The sequence below is a fragment of the Wyeomyia smithii genome, chromosome 3, assembly GCF_029784165.1.
Source record: "Wyeomyia smithii strain HCP4-BCI-WySm-NY-G18 chromosome 3, ASM2978416v1, whole genome shotgun sequence".
Classification (NCBI taxonomy): domain Eukaryota; kingdom Metazoa; phylum Arthropoda; class Insecta; order Diptera; family Culicidae; genus Wyeomyia; species Wyeomyia smithii.
The window spans coordinates 52,518,883-52,542,799 of NC_073696.1; the positions used below are offsets into that span (position 1 = coordinate 52,518,883).

Below are 23,917 nucleotides of genomic sequence, written 5' to 3' on the forward strand. Positions count from 1 at the left end.
AAAACATATTGCCTAATCGAATTATGCCTTCTTTTCCGATTTATTGGAGGAAACAACAGTTTGAACATTCAGTAGAACATCTCCCTGACCCATAGAAACCATTACGCCGCAGACGATGAATTGAAGTCCAGTACGACATGAACTGGACTTTGTCTTTCCCTTGATTTTGCCTCCTTAGCCACAACCACATTGTAACATTGTAACTTGCGAAACTGATTTAACAGAATAGCGATGTTACCACGAACAACATTGTAAAGTTTTAACGTCCGCGGTCAAGGAATGAACAGGCAAGAAGAAAAGTGGGATTTTAAATACTCGGCGAGTATTAGAAAAATATCGACAACTTCAATGGCATAGTTTTGAGACGCTAAAAGGCGTTATTGCATTCCACAAAAGTAACAACACCGGCAATTTGTTCAATTCATCGTAATTTCAGATTCGTAATTCTCATTATCGCTGTCAGAATTTTCTACCATTTCCAGTACTTCTGCAACTATCAAAAACAGCCGCCAGATACACGGGTGTTTAAGCACGAACACGCAAACAAATAGAAATTAAACACGGCCCGAGATGAACTGTACTATTTTGACATTTTTTTCTTCGCCAAAATCAGCACTTAGCATCCGTATGGTATCAGTACAGTCTTAGAATTATACATTAAGTTCAAAACGTGCATTTTCGGTTAACTAGGTATAATATTCTGTCGACAGTGCTAGGAAAAAGACGCATTATGTGACCAATCAGAGGTTGAAATCTGCGTTTAAACAAGGTTTGACAATTTTCATCAGTGCAATAGTTCGAATGATCAAATTACAATTCCCTGCATTTGAGCGAGTGCATGAATAGTTTTCCAATCAGTTGCTGGAAGAATGAAAGAAATCAGTTGAATACTGTCTGAGCTTTAAACATTTGAAGGTGGATGAAAATCGTGACACACACTAATACACGTACACCGGTTGAGTTGGACATGGAAGGAACAGGTAAAATGTTCAAAATGTGTTTTTACTTGCCTGGAGATGAGTTTTATTTTTTAAGTAACAAATTTGTTACAGAAGGAAGAATTTTTCGTTATTTTTCCGTTATCTTTTGAAATAATAGGTGCGATTTTACGTGTATATTTCACGATATTTTCTGACTTGGTAAAATCATTTAGCTTTCATGTTCAAACAAATATAGTTTCAATATTCAATGGGCTTAAAATAAGTCAGTCACCAATATAGTAAATTACCAAAAATACTACAACTTAGAATATATTCAACATAGGGTAGGAGGCATATTCAGGGCAGTTTTGGGAGCCGCCTGTGTATTGAGACGAAATACTCAAAATGTGTTAGGTGAAATTCAAACATAAGTGTATCAATTCGTTCTCTATCTTTTTCTCTGTCAGTAATTGTTTTCAGATTGTAAAATTGAGTTAAAAAACTTCAACAATAATCAATTTAAGTTCCCAATCAAGGGACACTATTCCAATCACCCCGAATTTCATCAATATCAGTTAACTTTGACGTTGAAACAAATATTGTTGCAACATAATTTTACCAAAAATCAATCTACCATCACGTTCAATTAAGCTAAAATTACATCACTGTGCCAACGTTTTCAGAGCAATTGTACTTTTTAAAAGTCATCTCCATACACAACCTGTTATAGAACGTAAATAACATTGAGGTTAATTTTTTTGCGATTTGTTGCTATTTTGTTGTGTCCAGTTGAATTCTATATTGCTTGGCAGTCACTGACATAAATAAGTTTGTTGTAAGGGAGCATGTATAAATGACGTAGCTTTTTTTTAGACTTGAATATATTAGTAAACAACTCAAATTGGAGTCTAACCGGAAAACAACCTAAGTTAACGTCGAATTTTCAATTGAAAGTGATTCCTCAATCCTTCCTAAATCCCGTTGCAATTGTGATTTTTTATAAGCTTTATAGAGATCTGCATACGTGCATATTACTATGCTTGAGTTTGTTATGAAATTATAATTAAATTCAAAAGCTTCTGGAGCTCGTTACAAAAAAAGCTTCTCTACATAGTTCAAAGTAGCAGACAAATGGGGAAAAATAAGTATTTATTTCAAGGAAACATTGTTTTTGTAGGTAAATGTTGATAAGAAGCTTAAAACGCAATCTATAATTTTTTGGATAAATATTAAAATTTTTTGGGAGTCGTAATTTTGAACATGAAAGACATAAATACCTGCCACGAAACTGATTTCCTGTGACATGACCGGACTAAGACCACATCAGATGAATTTGACCGCCGGAAATTCGATGCCACCTGCAGCGATAATCAAAGCCGCTTGTCGTGGCTAGGATTTTTTTTTTCGTTTCATACAGATCTCTTCCATTGAAACTATAGATTCATTTCGCAAACAATAAAATGCTCGAACATTTTTGTGAGCGTCATTCTAATTCTGCTATTTTATTTCGGCTGCGTCGTCATTCGTCTTTTTCAACGCTAATCTCGTCCCAAGCCAACACTCTGACGGCGGCGGTGAGCGACCGTCGCTCGATCGGTCATTCCACCGCCGCCGTCTACTTGACTAGGTATAGACTTAATAAAGCTGATGATGAAGAAGATCGTGAAATAAAAAAACGATAAAGCAAAACAGGGATCCGGATGGAACGGGAAAAAGGCCGAACCTGAAAATGCACTGCCGAATATTAGCGAAACCCAAAAAAAAAACACAGAAAAGTTCGTCTAACCAACCAGACGACGGTATTACGAGAGCTGAGTCTGTTTTGGCCATTGACAAAAAAATTGAAAAAACGTCAACGCTGATGAAGGTCTGCGACTGGATCAAACCAGAGGCCAACAAACGATCGGTTACGCTACTTCCCAGAAGCGAAGGATGCATTTAATGACTGGGCTGAGCGACTTTCGGCGGCAGGAAATCGGTAACCCTATATAGCGAAGGCGCACTCTGCAGATGATAAATACGAACATAATGCTATATCTACGTATTAGTAGACGGCGAAATTATCGATGCTGATGTTGGATGTGGATGAGGTCTGCGAAACCCCGCGTCTCGGTCGGCTGGTTTCGTCATCAGACCCCTACAAGCGGGAGCAATAGGCACGCAGTAGGAAAAAAAGCACAACAACAGCCAAACGGAGGATAAATTCTAATTCTAATTCATCCGACAAACGACGACGCTGATCGCGCATTGTGCGCAGATCCGAAGCGAAGGTTTTCGGATCTGGCGTGTTGTAGATCATTGCCGTGTACGCTCTACCACTACCATCGAAACGCACCAGAGAGTGACGGATACGAAAACGACGGATAAAAAAAAATAAAAGCGGTTGGCGTTTCTGATTTCGATTTTTTTATGGATGTTTGCTGGATTGCCAGCTTGGTCTGCGCCAAACTTCTTCAGACGTACCCGGGCAGTCATTGGTCCCCGTTTTAGGTGTGTTAGTTATGGAGGCAACTTTCTAGATCTAATATTGATAGATTAATTAAAAATTTCCAGGTAGAGAATCGAGAATTATTCGATTTTTATATTAGCACTGCCAACGTTTTCATCTTTAAGTCATGGAATTTTAGCAATTTTCGGTAGTCTAGTCAGTTGTTTTAATTTGAATTATTGGTTTTTGAGCTTTCAAATTCAAATTTATTACTTGAATTTTTGAAACGTTAACATTCTTGGTAACATGAAATCCTGCTCTGTCTAAACTTAATATTTTGTTGAATCTAAAAATCGTGTGAAATTTAACAAAAACTGTTGTTAAATGTCTATTGATCCAATACTTTTTCGTCGTTTAAATTAAACTCCACATCATTCCGGCAGAACCAGTAACAAGACAAAAAAAAACAATTGCAACAATGTAACGAAGAGTAAATTTCAAAACAACTAAGCCGCTGCTAATATAAAACACCAGTCCCACCACTCACATAGAAAAAAAAATCAAATCATAATAGCTCTACATCCGACTTGGGGTACTGCCGTTATCTTAACGAGAGTCTAAAAAAATACCCCGATAACGTGAATTTTTAACCCTGATGGCTCTATCTCAGTATGTTCTTAAAATACAATCTTTGGCGCACAGTTGAACACACAGCGTAAGTACAGAACTAATCAAACTTACCATCGGCCCACCTGAGTAGACACAACTTGAGAACTTGTAACAACATAATGAAGCACGGTAAAATAGGCAAGTTGAAAATTATTAACACATTCTGAACGGTATTCTATAAGTAGACTGGTGATTTCCGCAGAAAACCACTGCGTCCATCCGGGCGGGCCTTTGCGTAGAACAACAATAATGCTAGAAGAGCAATAAACTGTTACCACATTTTCAAGGTCAGCACCAAAGAAAACAATACGAAAAAAATTGAATTTTATCATCACACCGAAGTAAACAATTTGATTAAATTATAGGTTTCAAGTCGGGCCAAAACCGAGCGCGGTATCACCGAGCGGCTGCACTAGGGAAAGGCGTGAATTCCTCGTTTTTTTTTCAATTGTTTCAACTCAACACTGCCAGCCAATTTGAACTTTGCAATTTTAGTCAATTCGCATCCACCGACTGTTCAAACATTGGCCACGTGAAGGCATACACCGCTTCTATGCAAATGTATTGCACGTTCAAAACACACTCATATATAAGAGAAGACATTTACTCGGCTGATTCAAAATCGGCATTGAATCGGCTAATGGCTTCTCGATTTGATTTGCCGTAGTTGTCGGCCGAACAAGTGTTCGACTGCTGTACTAAAGTGTCAAAATGAGTGTCAGTTTTCTTTTGCTTTTTTTCTCTCTCGCTTGCTCGATTTCGCCTAGTGAATGCGCTTATCATGGACAGCGCCGCGCGGCGTTGTTGAATCTGAATTAGAACCGATTTGTTTCCGTCGGCATGGATTTTTGCGGTAAGCGCGGAAACGTTATCAATACCCGAGTGGTTTTGAAATGTAGAAGTAGGAACGGTTGATGAATTGTTGAGAAGGGTACTCGCGTAAATGGCGATGAATATTATTCAACCGCAAACTGTAGTTTTAGACTTATCAATGGAGCTCCTCAGATGCGGGATGCATTGCAATTCTGCAAGCCACTGTACATGTGCAATGTGTATTACCTATATCTATTAGAGGGGCTTTAAAAAAGACCTTTGCTTGAAAGTTTGTCATCACAATTTATTCAACGCCATGACTAAATTTTTCATGACCATTACAAAAGCCGCAAAATGATTGAGTGCTCAAAAAAGGTTCAGGGTGGCTATTCTGAGACACCAGGTGCCAGTTAATTTTCCACACGATTACCTGAATCTTCTAACACCGATTTTAATTAGTTATGATGGCCTCTAAAATGCGAAGACTCAATGATAGAGTGAGAATGATATCAATCCAACGAAAAAATTTAATTAGTCGACACTATACATGACGACATAAAACATTGACAAGGTCGTTTCTGCTGGTCTTGAGAACTCCGAATTCGTACATGATTTCATTTAAAAAAAAACTACAGGAAAATGAGTATCAGGAATAATAATTGAAATTCTTCAGGAAATGCACTGGGAGGAAACGCGTCACCCCAATCTTTAATGTTGGAAAATCAAATCAGCTAATAAATTTTATGAAAAAATATATTTAGCGATTTTAGAACTTTTTCATTACTGGCTCAACGTTCTGATAAATTATTGGAACAAGTTCATGTGCAATACATGTTCTGGGGAACCAAAAATACCAAAATACTTGAGTAATTTCATAACTTTCCTTAATAGAAATTATGGAACTTTTTAAATATTTAAGCTCTTGTTCTTAGATTCAAGATTTCACGTCCTCATTAACCTTATTATTTTCTAAAAGTTTATAAGATTGCTTGGAATTAATTCGTATTAATAATTGTAAAAATTTATAATTTGACAATCACATGTTGCATGAATAAAACTTAAAAAAAAACATTTTCTTAGATTTTGGAAAATTCTTGAACACATCTAGAAAACATAAATTTATACCTCAGCCAATATTACAAGCCATGTGAAGACTAAAGGAAACCAAATATGAATTCCGTTCGATTTGACATACTATCTTCAGTTAGATAGTGCAAGACCTAACTCTACCGTCTTACATTTTAGAGAAATTGTGTTCGGCAAAGTTGTAGATAATGTTGTCATTTTGCCTTAGACTTTTCACTTTTATCTTCTCTTGTTTTGGAGATATGCAGTTTCATACCAAACTAGCCATTGAACTCATTTTTTTAATAAATAAAAACTGTAGCATTTACAAGGCAATAATGTTTAGTATACAGTCAGGTTTTTTACGCGGATTTTTTTAATTACGCGGTTTTTTCACGCCCCCGCGAACAATTATTTAAACGTCATCAAAATACATAACCTTGCCGCAGACATAAGAAAATGCTTCTACACATACGGATTTCTTGCTGAAATATGAGCTCAAAATCGTGAACTTTTTTTATTTACTCTCCAAATACTGAAACAATATCGCACGCTTAGCCTTGGGGCTAATAGCGGATTAGTTGAGAGAATTCGTTATCGATATTGTTTTTTGGCACATTTTGTAAGTGTAGGATAAGTACAACGATACACCGTGCCCCAGTGCTGAGTCGAGAAAATTTCCAGCTCGAAAAGATCCTCGACTCGATCAGGAATCGAACCCGATATCACAACCGTGTGGGAGAGCTAGCCGACCGACATCGCTAACCACAGAGCCACGGGGACCACCATGAAACTTTCCTTAATACCAAATACTAGTTTCATTGAAATTTAGTATATGAAAAGCCTCAAATAATGACAAAAGATTTGAGTTCGGGACTACGAAATCAAACTTTTTAATTTTACACTCTAGAGAAATGGTGTATTTAGCAAAGTTGTTGATAATGTTGTCACAAAAAACATTACCGAAGACACTTTTCTTCTAGCTCCGCTCGATTTGGAGATAAAATTCGGTTTTTTTGTATATCTTAAAACCGTAACATTTAGAGGGCAACAATGTAAAGCATATACTTGCATATCATAAAAACATGCAACTTTATAGAAGACACACAAATAATTGCTTTTACACAAATCAAGCTATTGCCAAGAAAGACCTCAAAATCGTGAGTTATTTTCATTGACCCTCCAATTACTGGTTTAATTGACGCACTATCTCCAGAAGTGATCTAGTATATAAAAACCCCTAAATAATGGCAATAAGTTTTAGTTCGAGTCTTCACAGCTAATGGCGCTGAAAAACCTAGCCTCTCAATCTTACACTTTGAACAAATAATGTCTTAAGCAAAGTTGTAGACAATGTAGTCACAAAAAACTTTGCCATTTTTTTTTTAAATTCTATTGTTTTACAGATATAGATATTACACTGAGAAACGGTTATATGGGAAAAAGCGTAGTGCTATTTTTTCGCTACCGTGCACTTTTCGTGTTCCTTATGGGTCCTGTAACAACTGTGCAACTTTTAAGATCTATCGGTGGAACTTTATTCTTGTGCCCGATTTCTAAAGTTTCCATACGATTTTATATGGGAAAATCCACTTTTTCAACTTATTCTCTAGAGATGACCAGTTGACTCCCAAAAATATATCAATACATGATATTTGTAGGAAATTTACCTGGAAAAAACTCTTCCGAAGACCGTAACGCGCCACGATGCTTGTAGAAAAAGTAATTTCTCTCAAACCGATTGAACATCTGACGGGCGGCTTGCCATTGAATTTTTCTAGCAATACTGCTGCAGCATGCCGATGTTCATTAGATTTTTTGATCAGTGTATATTGATTTGCTTACTATTAATGCTAAAAGTCAATGCAATTTTCTATTTTTTTTATTTGTTTTTAACTTTTTAAATTTATTTAAATTTTTTTTTATTGAAATTTTTGATTTGAATAATTATAATTATTATTTTCGTTTTTTTTATTTATTATAAGCTTTTTAAAATCTTTTTCAGATTTATTTTCATTTTCAATATTTTTTCAAATATATTTCTATTTATTTTATTTATGTTTATTTCTTTTATTATTTTTCTATATAATTTAATATTTTTTTCTTTGTGATTTTCATACAAATTTTTTATTTTTTTTATTTTTCGAATCAATTAGAATACGTTCATCAATTACGAATCGCAAAATTAACTATTTTCGACACCATCTCCTTTTGTATAGATCAGCGGTTCTCAACCTTTTTTTGTCCGCGTACCCCTTGGCAATATTTTCCAAATTAATTGTACCCCCTGGCTTCTAATGTCCTTGCAGAGTGGGAGAAAGTGGTGGTGGATCACGTTGTGGTAGTCTAGTCCAGGTTTCAAATTGGACTATAGTTTGTTGTATTGCTACAGTCATGTTTTGAGAGCAGGTTTGAACAACAACTGAAGTATTATAAAAAAAAACATTGCTTTGTCCGCCATTACTGATTTTTCTTTCGCGTACCCCCTGAAGGCTCTCGCGTACCCCTAGGGGTACGCGTACCCCAGGTTAAGAACCGCTGGTATAGATCCTCAAACTTTTCCGCAACGCTTTGCCAGACAGACACCTTCCTCGCTCCCTTCTGCTCATGGACGTTCCTTTACGACTTTTTGGCTTTAGATAAGTGATATTTTAAAGAGAAAAAATCTACTATATACAATCGAGTCAAAACAAGAGAAGCTACAAGAAAAGTTTATGCAGCAGTGTTGCCAGATTACGCATGTTTAGTTGTTTCTTTTTCATATTCGTTTGTTTTACGAGAAAATTGAAATATTTTTTTTATTTCATTATTTCATTTGTTTTTAATTTTTTTATTTTTTTTTATCATTAGCTTTTACAAAACTTTTGCATGTTTTTTATCTTTTTGCTTATTTTTGTTGTTTATTTTTAATTTTTTTTTCAATTTTTTTTTCTTTGTTTTTTAATACTTTTATAAATTTTTTTAATACAATTTTATTTTCATTTGTTTGTAATTTTATTATTTTTTTTAATATTATTTATTTTATAAAACAGTTAGGGAACGTTCATGATTCATCGAAAAAATTACTTTTTACCAGGGGGTACAATTGGGGAAAAAGAAAAAGGTTGAGAACCGCTAGTATAGATCGATAACGGCGCCGGCTACGTTCTTACGATCGGTTCGGAAAAAAAAGAATGAAGTGTTAGAATAGTTGTTGTCAGAGACCGAGTTTACCTTTGCATCTCTAACGACTATTACGGAATAGGAGGTTACTTTGTCACCTTGGTAAGTGACAGATTTTTATGCCTTTTACCCTTCCATCTACACGCCTATATACGGACTCCACTGCTCTTCTTTACCGAGCCTCGTCAGTAACCAAATATCGGCAATCAGAATTGCCTGAAGAGGGGTGCTCATTCAACTGTGTGTCGGGTCTGCTTTTTTTTTTGGAATTTAGTGTGAGGGAAAGATCAAAGTAAGGTGATGGGAGAGAGCCTGAGAATAAACCAATGCGTAAAAGTCCCTCTGACATCGAACGGTCTGATTCTACAATGATTCGAACTCAGGACCAAACGCATCTCAAAGCGGACTTAGTAACGTCGAGATTACGAGCTACCCTATGAGCCTATTTAAGAGCTGATTCAGGCTGACGAAAAAAATTTTAAAATTGTATATCGTAATTTTCCCTGACATTCCCTAAAATATAAAATTATTTCACTGATATTTTTAAGCACTTAGTACACATAATGCGCAACTTGGATGGACTCAGCTTCGACTCCACTAAGACATTTTTTCCTCCATGATCAAGTTTCAGGGCATTTTTTTCAATTGCAATATTTTTTAGAATGCACAGCAGTGATGATTCTAGCAGCCATTTCCAATTGAAAAAGCTCATGCTGATCACCTTTTCAAATGCATTCGAAAACGAAGTTATTTTGGATTTTAGTTTGGAAAAGTTCAACTATTTAAGTAAGCGCGCATTTTTCTTAAGTTATTCCTGATTCTCCAAAACCGTTTGATTCTTCCAGAAACCATAGATTCAAAGAAAGAAGGAGAGGTTCAAAAGCTTTCTCTTCTCGAAAAAAGTACCCGTGTAAAATTCCAGCTTTATCGGACTCCGGGATGTGGAGCCTCAAAGCGGTCAAATTTTCACTTTTATGGCAGATGAAAAAATGTACAATAATTGTCGAAACCGATTGTCTTAGCAATGGATAAAACTTCGATCTGGTTCTACCTCAAAACAAAAGAATTAAATCGATTGAAGCAATCGAAACACTAGATCACGACGTTCCACACATTTCTAAGACATTTTGCATAATTCTTTTTTCGATACCAAAACTTTTTTTCCATCGGTCAAAAAGGAAGAATTGGCTGGTTAGAAGAATTGCAATAACAAAGGCTGACTTTTTTAGACATTTGCCAACGATTTGTAATACACCCGTTTTTTTTTTTTTTTTGCACAAGCGATGCGTCCCGTGTAAGAAAACCATGCAAAAAACTATTTTATTACGTTTTATTATGTGATTTGAGTAAACAAAAGATCCTGCAAAATTAAAATCCGGTGTACATAATTCCCCGTGTGGAAAAAATAACGACCGCTAGTCTGTTGCTGGGTTGATTTTATCAAACAAATTGTATTGAAACCTTAGCTACTGAAACTCCGGAGAGAAACAATTTTCTTTCACGGTTTTTTTTCTTGTTCTTCTGTAGCTTTTTAGTTCTTGCCTTCAAAAACTATATCGTGGTTCTTTTTTTTGTTGCCATCTCGCTCATCTCCTTGCCATGCAGTCGTCGTTGTTTCTCCCACGAGAAACAAGGTGTTTAGTATCTGCACTTTGTTATGGCGAAGAAATTACGGAAAAACATACTATATTAGACTATATAACAGAAAGTTGTTTCGAATGTCTGTCTGTCTGTTTGTTGGAATTCCAGGGTGGTAAAAACCTGGAAAATCAGGGAATGTCAAAAACTTCATTTTTCAATCAAGGAAATCAGGAAATATTAGATAGAACAGAAAAATATTCGGGGAAATTTTATTCGACCGGCACGCGATTTTATAAACGACTCTTTAGCGCAAAAACTGTTTTTTGTAGCAGCTGATTCGGGACCTCTACGGTTCGGCTTCATATCCGATTGAATACTTTTTTCACTGGAATTGCAGAGATACGTTCATCTACGCTGCACTTTTTTGAGCCGAATGCTGAAAGATATCAGGGAATTTAACGTTATATTTCAAGGAATATCAGAGAAAAATCAGGGTATTTTTTTGATAACTTTTTCGCCACCCTGGAATTTAATTTTGTTACTATGCCTGGCTCTTAAAGAAGCTGTTGCACGATTCGACTAGAGTGGAAATTTTTCGAGAAGACAAATCTTTTGAAACCTGCCGGTAAGGGAACATCCATAAATGACGTAGCTTTTTAAGGTTTTTTTTTGCTACGTAGCTTGGCTTTACTTCCAACCTCCCCCTCGTCACATTTCGTCTCAAAACTGCAAACCCCCCCCCCCCTCCCCCTTCGGATGCTACGTCATTTATGCATGTTCCCTAAACAAAATTTGGAAAGCCGATTTCCATTGGCATAAACAACCGTCCGAAGGTTGCTCTTTAATTGATCATTGACTGAACTACAAAATGGTTTATTAAGATAGCACGTGCGTTGCACGGTAAGCTGTATCGCTAATGATTGTAGGAAATATATAATCTCCAGCTCTCATACCCCGCAACGCAACTTATATTGAAAGTGAGTGATGTAAGCGTTTTATTACATGATAGCCACAGATGTTGATTACTCTCTCTTTTTCAACCCGCTTCCCTCTTCAGCATTTTCAAAATTCACAATTTTTTGTCAAACCCCCTTCCCCCAGAAGAAATTTCTAGCTACACCACTGCCTTTTATTTGTAACTGCCCAAGGAGCAACATATTTGAAACTTTTTTAGGGCATTTAGGGCAACAGATCAATTTTTCTGGTCGAAATGATGAGCCCATACAGGAGAAAAACCAAAGATGGATGCATTCTCTGGTCAAAGAAATTTCCGAAGAGTCAGACCAGAATCTTCAGAATAAATCCCTGTTTTAGTCCTTCGACACCGAATGGTCTGATTTTAATAGAATTTGAGCCCACGGTCAACCGCTTTTTAGAGCGCACTCTGTAGTATTCGACGCAGCTCCACAAATTTTTGTTGTTGTTTGATTCTTTGAAACATCGAAGATTGCAATCCCGTGTCTCGATGAGGCAAACAATTTTTTTTCTGAGCCTAACTTTTCTACCTTCTGTTGACATTCATCTTTCGTACCCTTGTAAAACTACATACATTTACATAACTTGAAGATTGCTCAATGCTGATTAGAAGTTTCAAGAACGCTTCTCCACAGATATTTAGAACCAGGTAAATTAATAGGCTAAAGGTAGACCACTTAACTGAATTCAACATCATGAAAAGTGTTGAATAGATGTGAAGCTTGATGAAGTCATAAACTCTAAGATACTCGCAACCAGGTTTCCATCGACAAAGTACGGTCCTTGTTCAGTCTTTTTCTACTCGTTATAATGAGTAATTCAGGTGAATCAGTAATACCTCTGTTGACGGTTCACTTGTATTAGTAAAAAAATCTTGCAAGTAACGTCTCATGTAAGTGTTGTATAATTTCATGTACAAACGTGAAATGATGACCTTTAAACCGACCATTTCTGCAGGAATGGGCTGCCATCTTGAAAACAGTTTCATTGTCGCCATTCGTGTAGTTGAGCATTCGAAAAATGTTATGTTAAAGATATCATTTGAGTGAAGTTTAAAATATTTTTTATATAAATACAATGTAGTAAACTATATTATGCTGCGCCTGAAAATCTTACTTCACATTTTCAATACTATCATAGAACAAAAGGTTAGTTGAGAAGTGTTTAATATTCTATCCAAAGCGCAGTGAAAATCATTAAACTGTTTTATAGATTTGAAAAAAATAGACAAAAGTCTACTCCACACAAAAATATTATACGACAATCTCGATAAACCAAAACAAAAAACTTTTAAGTTATAAAATTAACTCGAAACAACCCAAAAGCACATTAATGGCTCATTACTGGAGCACCTTCCTGCTACAAGCGATGCTGCCACCGAGGGCAAAATCGATAGAGGCGAGAATGGCTGCTGTGCGCTAAAGTCAATATGAATCGCTCCGTTAATTAACTCCCCCCTCGGCTAGATTTCTGCTTTGACGAGTGTAAACAATCCGTCAAGCCGAGAATCAACAAACACCGCCCAGATACTAACCGACTCTAACGAGTAATTCCAAATTTTGAGGCACTGTTTAGACACGTTCCAGCCGGAGAAATGTTGATGATGTCGGAACAAACACTGAAAACAGGACTCCCGAATGCATTCAGCACATATGCTGCCACATAAATGCACACCACTTCGGAACGGATTCCGTTGTTTGTTGCAACTGGAAAAAAAAATCAATCACCGTTGCTACCGATTCGCACTTGACAAATCCGGTATTCCACTTCCAATTTCGCCCGGCTGCCTTCGTTTCGATTCTTCGCTCTTTCCGCTATGTTTCGCTTTCCTATAGATTTTTCATTTCTCCTTCGAACACTTCCTTTTCGGGTCGATAGAGCACAAAACACTTCTGCTGATGTATTATCTTCTTCTTTTTCTTTCCGCTTTTATCAATTATCACACAGCTCCGTCGTCATTAATGCTTTCTTTATTTGTTGGTTTACTTTTATTCCTCACTTTTTAATCACTTAGCACACTTTTTTTCACCTCTCTCTCTCTCTCTTGATTCGGTTGATACGGAAATTTGTTGCACTGCTCATTCACTACGTCGAAGCTGACGGTACTGACCAGGTTTTTTTTCAATGCATCGAATTTCTAGTGAAACGGGGGCTCATTTTCTTAATGACCACGGTAATTATTATCCGGTAAAATCGAAGGGAAACTTTGCTAAAGCTCTTTCTCCACGCTTCTAAGTTGACACTTGCGTACACGAATGTAGAAACAAAACCTCGCGTTCACTTCACTCTTTGGGATGATCGAGAACACAGTATGTGCACGGTAAGCTTATCAGGAAACCACAATCCATTTGCTGATAACATTGGTGAGTTATAGTCACTTTTTCGCTCTTCTTTTTATTTAACTTTTACGATCGCAAAGTTGTGTGTTCTTCTACTTGGTGACAGAGGGAAATCTTATCTGGAAGTTCTTCATCCCCGATAGCAGTCTTTCTTTGCGTTTCAAACTTTCACGACTTGCAGCGGGCCAGATGTTTATTTAGCTAATTCAATTCTGTTATGAAACATGTTCAGTGCATCAATAAATAAAACATGGGTTTATCACTTTTCTCAACATTATTCGATAATTTATAACCGTTGTAACAGGTAATCATGAACACCTTTTCTGCTTAACACATTTCGCACGATTTTCCCCTTTTGCATGGAGAGGAGGGTAATACGAAACGCACTTTTCTGTGCTGCTCTTTATTCGCACATTTCTCTTTCTCCGCCTTTTTTTGCTTCCTCTTTCATTCCTTCACTCACTGGCTTGATTCAACAGCACATTCCGCTACACCAGCAGCGGTAAATTCTCGAAAGCCTTCCTCCGGAACAAGTTGCATTCGATCATTTGTTCGTGCGTTGCACAATCCTTGAAAGCGTATATTCCGGCTGTTGCTTCTGCTGACGTTGTTTTCGTTGTTACTGCATATGTCGTCGTCTTCGCTTTTGCTGGTGCTGCTGTTGCTGTTGCCACATAATCTCATACCTTTACACAAAAAGTACCACTTGCGCACACAGGCTCAATGTCGTCCGCGCGCTGACCAGACTCGTTTTCTGGGGGTCTTCGTGACGCGCGCGAGTTGCCTGGTATCTTGCTTGGGTCGAGCACTACACACAACTAGTGCTGGCCACTACAAGAACAAGTTTGAAAATATTTTTCGCTTCTTTTCTACCACAAAACTACTGCTGTTGCTGCCGTTGCTGTTTTTTGCTGCTTCTTTTCTGGCTGCTCAAAGAGCGAAGAACTACTCTCAAATTATTACGGAAAATCACTTCCACCAATAATAACAATTAAAGATATTTATTTTCTGTTTTGGATAAATAACGATTTAGATTGTCACTATTCGGAACGCTCAAAGGGCGACGAATCACGCTCGGACGTGCCGGAACCGATGACACTACGGGTGCCTGGTCTCCGCGCAGAGACGACGACATTCGGAGATTTTAGACCGCAGGACATACTTTGCAGCGACGGACTTTGGACACGAAACGTGAAACACTGATTGTAATAAGGTACGTGTGCACACACACAGGCTGGCGCACGCACGCACGTACGGCCAGACAGTAACGCGAAGCGGGGTACACCGGTTTACCCTGGTGGTAATGTCGTCCGGACCGACCGACCGATTCACATGACGTACGAACTCAAACTGAGCCGCAGTCGGAGCTCAGCACAAAGATGGTTGCGTGCGACCGTCACGGCGCAAGAAGAGCAGATACCGTGATACTGTTTGGTGGGTACACGCGAGAGAAACCCCGGAGAGCGCAATGAACTCAGCAGCACTGAGCGACCGCGACCGGATCTCACCAGAGCGCAGTGTATGTGGACACACCAACTGTGTGCAGCTCGGAAGTTGTTGGATAGGGTTGGCAGATAAACGGTTTTGAAGGTCTGCCCACCTAGACCTACTTTTCCAAGACCTTGTTTGGGCAGGACAGAGAATTTCAACGGTTGGATACCAAAACAGGCGGAAAACGGCTGCTATGGGGCTAGGGTTCTGAGGTTTCAACGCACCAAAGGAACTGTGGACTGGGTGGAATTGTGAAACAGTGTGGTTCGCTATTTTGGTGTGCCAAAACAGGCATTATGATTCAACCGGAGGTAGTGAGATGATTGAGCAATACAAGTGGATGCAAAACGTTCCGAGTAAGCAGAAATAAGACCATATACATCGGTTTCGAAGTCACCTGACGCACAACGAAGGTTAGACTCGTGATTGATACTTTGCATGGTTCAGACTTTTAGTCATAATTCATGCGCTGTGGAAAACAGTAACTAAACTGTCAAACTTGTGGAACAACGTTGTGACCAGGACAAATATTAAACCTTCACTAATTTTAAGCAATATAAATTCATAGTATTAAGTGTTATGCCTGCATTTTGGACGATTTTTAACAGTTAGGGTATTAGGTTTTCTGTAGTAGGCCAGCGGATTTTCAATTTAAAATTCCCGGGTTTTTTTCCGGTTAATAATTAATATTTTCCCGGGTTTAATAATGCACAAATAAAATAAGTTGAACAATGTTAATTCACTCTTTTATTATAAAACTGGAAAGGAGAAATAAAGAGGTAAATCAGCTGCTGATGATGTTTCGACTTTTTATGGCTAAGGAATGCAAATCTTGACCGAGGTATCACACTAGACACAAAGGGCACACTTCGAGCTTTTCGGAAGCGCTGAAAACCATGGAAAGTGCTCCATAAAACGTGTAGCCAATGCACAGTGGTCCAAAAATGCAAAAAGTGGAACTTATTTCCATATCGCCTTTTACCCTCATCTTAACTTAATGGTGTCTTCTAAACAATTATATGAAAAATTCACTATATTAAAATTAAAAAAAATTTCAGAGATAGAGTAATGGTTCATTTGGCAAAGTTGTAGAAACTTTAAAAGTATGAAACTCTTCATTGGGTACAAAGTTATGAAGTACAGTCTGACCTCGATATAAGGCAACCTCGATATAACGTAACTCGATATAACGTAACTTTTACCTCGATATAACGTAACTTTTTAAAATGAATTGAAATTGAAAATAAATGATACAGCAACTGTTTTTGGGGTATAAATTGCTTCAAAAAAATGTTAGCAATAAGTTTAAAAATTAATGAAACTAATGCGAAAATTGTCCTAAATGGGCATAAGAAAGGTTTACAAATACTAATAGATGTTGGAAAATAGGTTTTCACGCATCCTTCAGTAACAATTCACAGTCTTGCATCAATTAGAAAAAAATAATTTTTTTTTGCTTGTTGAAATTTTCTCTAAATGGGCATAAGAAAGGGTAAAAAATACTGATAGGTGATGGGAAATTGGTTTTCGCGCATCTTTGAGTAACCATCAACAGTCATGCATCAATTGAAAAAAAAAATTTCGCTTGTTGAAAACTGTCCTAAATGCGCATAAGAATGGTTTAAAATTACTGATAGGTGATGGGAAATAGGTTTACACGCATCTTTGAGTAATCTGTGTATCAATTGAAGAAAAAAAATTTTTTTTGCTTCTGAAAATATTCCTAAATGGGCATAAGCAAGGTTTAAAAATACTGATAGGTGATAGAAAATGGGTTTTCGCGCATATATGAGTAATCATCAACATTCTTGCATAAATTAAAAAAATTGTTTTGCTTCGATATAACGTAACGAAAATAAAAATAAAGTTGCCTTATATCGAGGTATGACTGTATATTAAATGAAAGTTACTCGAAATTTAGTACTTTGTACGTAACTTTTGTCAGTTATATTTTACACGAAAACGTTGTTCGGGGAATTTATTGGTGCACATAAAATACACATTTTTGCCAAAGACCATATTTTCTTTGTTTCTTACAAAGCTATAGCATATTTTAGCTTATTTTTCCGATAACTTTAAGAATGTATATGCAAGAGCTGAATGACCCCTCAGGTTAAAGGCTCTATAATAAAAATCAATCAATCAATCAATAAGAATGTATGGGGTGAAAAGAGACGAATGGAATCATGATGCCAATACTTTTGCTTAACGTTTAGCTCAAGTACTACAAACTGCTATACGTTCCATTTGTTCCAATCCACCCCTATAAGAATACGGCTAGCATATGTAATAGTAGATTTTCATATTTAACCAACACTAACTTTTTTGTGTTAAGAGATAAAGAAACGGTTTGTTTGGCGATGGTCTAGAACTTGTGAAGACATAAAACTTTGCCCATAAAACAAAATTCCTATCTTTATTGGATACAGAGTTACAGAGTATTTTATATGAAAGTAACATAAAATTTAGTTCTTTTTACTTAACTTTTGTTAGTTGCATTTTACAAAAAAAAAACGTTGCTCTGAAGAAGCATTGGGGCATACAAAACACACATTTTTGTCGAAGAACACACATCTGTAGGACTTTTCCTTACAAAGGTATAGCATATTTTAACCTACCTTTTCGATCACTCTAAGAGCGTATAGGGTAACTAGGGGCGAATGGAATCATGATGTCAGACTTCTCCTCAAAATTTAACTCTAGTACTACAAACTGCTGGAGGTTCCATTTGTCTCAATCGACACTTTTTTTCACTTCCTACATATTCTTAAAGTTATCGAAAAAAATGCTAAAATATGCTGTAACTTTGTAAGGAAAAGTCCTAAAGATGTGAAGTCTTCAAAAAAAACGTGTATTTTGTATGCCCCAATGCTTTCTTAGGACAACGTTTTCTTGTAAAATGCAACTAACAAAAGTAAGGTACAAAAAATAAATTTCAGGTATCTTTCCTGTCAAATACTCGGTAACTCTTCATCTAATGAAGATAGGAATTTTAGGAAGATAGGAACCAAATGGAACCTACAGCAGTTTGTAGTTGAGCTAAACGTTAAGAAAAAGTATTGACATCATGATTCCACTTGCTCCTTTTTACTCTATACGTTATTATAGTTTTCGGAAAAATAAGTTAAAATATGCTATAACTTTGTAAGGAAAAGTCCTGGAGGAATGTGGCCTTTAGCAAAAATGCGTGTTCTATGTGCCCCTACAATTTTTCCGAACAACGTTTTCGTGTGAAACGCAACTATCAAAAGTTTAGCGTATAAATACTAAATTTTTAGTACTTTCCATATAATATTCTTCAAAACTTTGTACCCAATGAAGATAGAATTTCAACGAAGTTTCATATTTTCAAAGCTTCTACAATTTTACCTGTTCGATTTGAAGCTGGATAGCAGCGCATTTAGTTCCTTGATAGACAGAGGCGTCTCGTCCACCTGTTCAACCTGTTCATAGGACAGGTAGACAATCTCAGAAAAAAAGTGATTTTTTCACATTTGTAGAGTGGATGAAAAATCATCGAAGGTAATTTATTTGTAATTTTAATGTTATCCCGAACATCCTTATTTTATTTTCTACATAGTGGAAATTTATGCACCATGAAGAATGTAACCTGATGGGCTACACTTCAGACTACGCCATACAACTCACACGCAACGCAACCCAGACGCAATAATGACTAGGGGAAGGGGTGATAAAATGGACACCCTAAGCCATTTTCCAATTTCCTCCACAGTTTAATACTACAACTATGAGTGGATAGCGCACATTAACTGAGCCACTAATGGTTAATACAAAAAATAAGAAGCAGTATTCAAATATAGTATTTTTCGTAGTTTTCATGAGCATTTTCGAAAGCAGTTTTTTGGGGGTAAAATGGACACGTGTTGGTAAAATGAACATATGGAGGTGGTAATATGAGCACCTTGGGCGTGAACAATAATTATCCCTTCACAGATAGTAAAATGTTGTTCCATAGCACTTGATACACTTATGCATTCACCAACAGTTCAATTTTCATCGTTTGTCGTAGAATTAATAACAATATATGACCATATCCGCAAGAAACTGAGAAATGGCGGAAGTTTTTTTTATGGACATTCCGCATTCAACGGTACGATTAGCCGCAGTCATCTGTTCATCGGTCCGAGTTTACCTTTGCGTTTTCCGATATAAACACGAAGCATCTAGATTTTTCAATGGAAATTAACACATTTTTTTCCCCATCACCATGGGCTGTCCATTTTACCCGCACATACATATTATTGAAAATACCTAAATATATCGAGAAAATCATTTAAACAATTACTAACCTTTGATGATTTCTGTTGGTTAGTAGTCTGAGTATAGATATTTGCAGAAAAATCGTTATAAAATACTGTTTTACACTAGAAAAAACCTTATTTTTTGTAGGCCAAAAATAACATCACCACCACGAATGTACACGTGTTTTTTCGCATACTTTGTCTCAAAAAACTTCTAGTGCCTCTAAGGTAAGATGCCAAAGAAGTTTGTGCTATTTTTCAACGTAATAGTCGAGATTTAAATGGGTGTCCATTTTGGAACCCCTGTCCATTATACCCACAGTTCCCCTACCGTTTGTTCAGACCTTTCACCTGAACTAACCGTCGTTCAATACTTCTCTGCACCTTCAAGTGCGGCAGGGTAGACGTAGTCATTTATACTCACCACTACTAATGCGACGCCTCGCGTAAAAATGACATTTTTGGTTCAAACTTTCTGCTGAACAAAACCGATGTCCGCGAGAGAAAACATTCATTACACACCACCTCTCTTTAGTGTCTGGTACTCTGTTTCGTTATGCCTTTCTGTTTCTATTCTCGACGTCATTGAAATTTCGAGAGAGACCACGTGGCCGCGAGAGTTCGCAGATTCATCTTCAGAGCTTTCGTAGTGCAAATGAAAACGAGCAAATTCATTAATTATTTCTGTCAATGTGGTGGAATTCTTCCGTCGATGTATAGTTTCATTCAAACCTCTACACCCATTTTGTTCATTCTAAAACTTGAACCTCGCAGAGTATACGTTTGTCTTCTCAAACGCTTTAGCATTGAACTAAGATTTGGTAAACAAAGATAGGTTTTTTACTCATGCGAAAAGTTTAGAGGCAAAAAGATCATAAACATAATTTTAATTATCGTTGGACAAAACCTGAATGATACTGACATTGCATATCACAACGCCATCCGTCGAGCGAACATTTCTTGTTCTTGGACGGATCAAGAGTTATTTACGACTGAAACCGATCATTGAGAATCATGATGTGATAAATGTGGATAAAGATTTCCTCTATGAAATGATGCAGATATCATTATTCTACGAGAAAATTATCTGAAAACTCGCGGTCATAATAGACCGTAGAATTTCTTTGCCAAATAGATAAATGTAGAAAGATAAAAGTTTTCGAAACTGTTATCACGATACTGTTGCTGACTGAACAGGTAGCCCACTTGGTCACGCGTCGCCTCTGTTGATAGAAGACTGACGGTACAGCAAAGAGACGTAATTTTCCATGAAGCTCTAGCTTGGCCAGGTCATTAATAAATAGCAAAAAAAAAAAGAATTGCCCCAAGTTACTACCTTGGGGCACACCAATCGACACAGCTCCGAGAGAGCTTTTGAAGTACCCACTTGATACGAACTGGAATCTGTTAAAGGGATAGCTCCTAATTAGTGATTTGGCTATTCCCCTTATTCCATAAGCTTCCAGTTTATCAACGAGCATTTCGTGATTTATTGTATCGAATTTGGATAGAAGAATTTTTAAAATAACTAACGCATTTTCGACCTCGAATAGAGATAAATTTTCGTTAGTTCCAGCCAATTCAAAATTTATTTAAGAATAATTTTTTGCATCTTTAAACCTATTTATTACCCATTTCCTGGTATCCAAATGCATATTTTGTTATTTACGTAAATAATTGAAGATCGCTTTCACTTTTCTAGACTCAGTGTTGGATTTTTTTTTATACTGATGTTGCTATTCTTTCACAGGCGGCTGCTTTACTACTTAAAAAAGAATTTAACTCTCCGTCCTCAACGAGAAACCTGTTCTCTGACCCCGCTTTCCTGATTTCAGAATTTTTAACGAAATTTTAATTACAGTAATTTGAAACCTAAAAAAATATAGCTTTAAAAAACTTTTGCTACATTTGCTGCATTTTTGTTAGTGCTGACCTCAAATTAAATTCCGATTTTTGAAAAATTTTCATGGAGATCTTTAACAAAATTTGAGTACGCTAAAGTCGCTTTTTACGCGGGGGATACGTGCCACGTAAAAAAAACGCGTAAATTCTGGAATCCGCGTAAGAATAACAATACCTCGAAAATTTCGGAATCTGCGGAAATTGCGTAAAAAAAAACCGCGTAAATTCCGGAATCCGCGTAAAAAAACGCGTAAATTCCAAAATCCGCGTAAGAAAAACGCGTAAAAAGCAGTAAGGTATATTTTTTATTTTCATACTTTATTTCACGGCAATTATGAGCTGAATTCTAAAAAATAGTGTGCCTTTCTCTCAATCAAAAAAAAAACCAATTTCTAGTTGAATTTTGCTGTTTTTTTTACAAAAAATGGTTGGTATTATTTTTTTTCAAACTTAGGTCAATTTTACAGTTAAACTAACGTTCCAGATTTCCAGGTGCATTTTGTGTGATTTTATTCCCAATGTCCCTTACAATTTTTTTTTGTTTTTATTAACAAAAAGTTTTTTTTTGTTTTGAAGGAGTAATCAAGCAATTAAACATATAATTTTGAGACAGGTTCCGATTCTAAAGCCTTCAGAATATTATTTCATAAATGTTAAACTTAATTCAAATTAATTTAACAATTATTTTCCGTCGATCTAGTTCCGCCACTGTTGTACCAATAACCGACACTTGGGGAGGCGACTCCACACAGAACTTAACGGACCGGCGCACCAAAATTTGCTCTTCAGAAAATCTGTACCGGCTAGGATTGAGTCTAGACCAGTTTAGGTTCATTGTGAGTGGATCACACCACTCCATAACCATCGACACCTGCATTGGCATTGGGATTATTCCACCATCTTACCCCGAGGCCAACTGGGAAGCTCCTGAAACCTTACAATGATGTGAGACAGCAGAAAATTTATAAACACGTTGAACTAACAATATATAACTAATATTACCAAGTATGTACTGAACCAAAATAGCACTGGTCGACAAAATGAAAAATAGTGCACTTCAAAATCTTAAACCGGAAAAACTAAAAGATTATAGCTATTCAAGTATTCCTATTAATTTTGGTGCCACTTACATGAGAGTTTGCATAGTAATTGCTCGCCGGGTTCGTCGCTTCAACGTTATGTTTACGAGAAAATTCATTTAAGCCTCTGAAAAAAAAAGTTAGTGGCTAGACCAAAATTCACTGGAATGGATGAATAGCTATAATCTTCCATTTTTTTTTGTGTTTGAGGTTTTGGAGTGCACCTGTGTTGACCAGTGTTATTGGATCATCATATAATTGTTACCCGTCTGTTTCTAGCTTATTTCGTTTCATTCTCTGTTCAGCAGGCTGATTGGTGATATACAATGATGAGGTTTAGACCAACAGACTGTAAAAACGTTACTGGAGCCACACACAAATGTTTTAATTTATTGATTTGAGCTTAATTAAAGCCAACTCACAATAAGATTTCTGTTGGTACACTACTGAAATCGAGACTACACAATGTAGTATCGATTTCAGCATACCAAAAGAAGGCTGCTGGGACTACGCACAAATTGTGTGGTTTACTTGCAAGCAGTCTTGACATGCTCATCCTGCGCAACAAAGAGACTTATACCATTTGCTCAAAACACCAAAGCATGTTGAAGTAAAACGGATTAGTTGAATTTTTTTGGTGCGCATTTGAAAACTACGCAACATTGGAAAGTTTTGACGTAAGACTACGTCTTTGTTTCCTATGCTAGATTACATTTTGTAAAATTGAAAATGTAAATGTTGCGTCAGATTTAAAACGATTATAGCAAGCGAACGATTCAATGCATCTTAGTCATTTATGTGTCGATGGATACATAAATTGTGTGACAATTGTTTAATATAATGTTTAACATTGTTGCATCACTGTTTAATGGTGAAAGGTGAAAAGTTCCAAGGTCAAGCTTTCCCATACATTCCCCTCGCTAATGCCTTGCTTCCCGTGCACGGACAACAATAACATGGGCGGAATAAATTCCACTGCCTACATATTCTGACTCAACTTGCTATGCTCAACCCGATACAAAAGACAGCGTGTAGAAAATTCAACTTCATTCTTGTTCGTCACACGGTAGCGAGGTGAGTATGGCTGTTGGGATACGCGGCGAGAGCTGCGTACGAGACAACTTCTAGGCACTGCGGATCACCTTAACTTTATTTTGCATACGACAGCAACATGTACCATCGTATGCTGCAGGATATTTTGCTGGCACAGCTACCGGCGGGCAGAGCGGAG

General features: G+C 36.8%; 1 protein-coding gene across 23 annotated transcripts in view; it reads right to left on the reverse strand.

Annotated features, from left to right (window-relative positions):
- LOC129732202 (probable serine/threonine-protein kinase yakA) overlaps positions 1-23,917 on the reverse strand; it is a 320,944-nt gene that overhangs the window by 196,128 nt on the left and 100,899 nt on the right. For 2 of the 23 annotated variants that reach the window (XM_055692840.1, XM_055692832.1), the window contains exon 1: positions 13,148-15,300. The exons of the other annotated variants lie outside the window; for them this stretch is intronic. The gene's annotated coding sequence lies outside the window, so the exon portion shown is untranslated. Of the gene's footprint in view, positions 1-13,147; positions 15,301-23,917 lie in introns of those variants that run through there. 23 annotated transcript variants of the gene reach the window in all.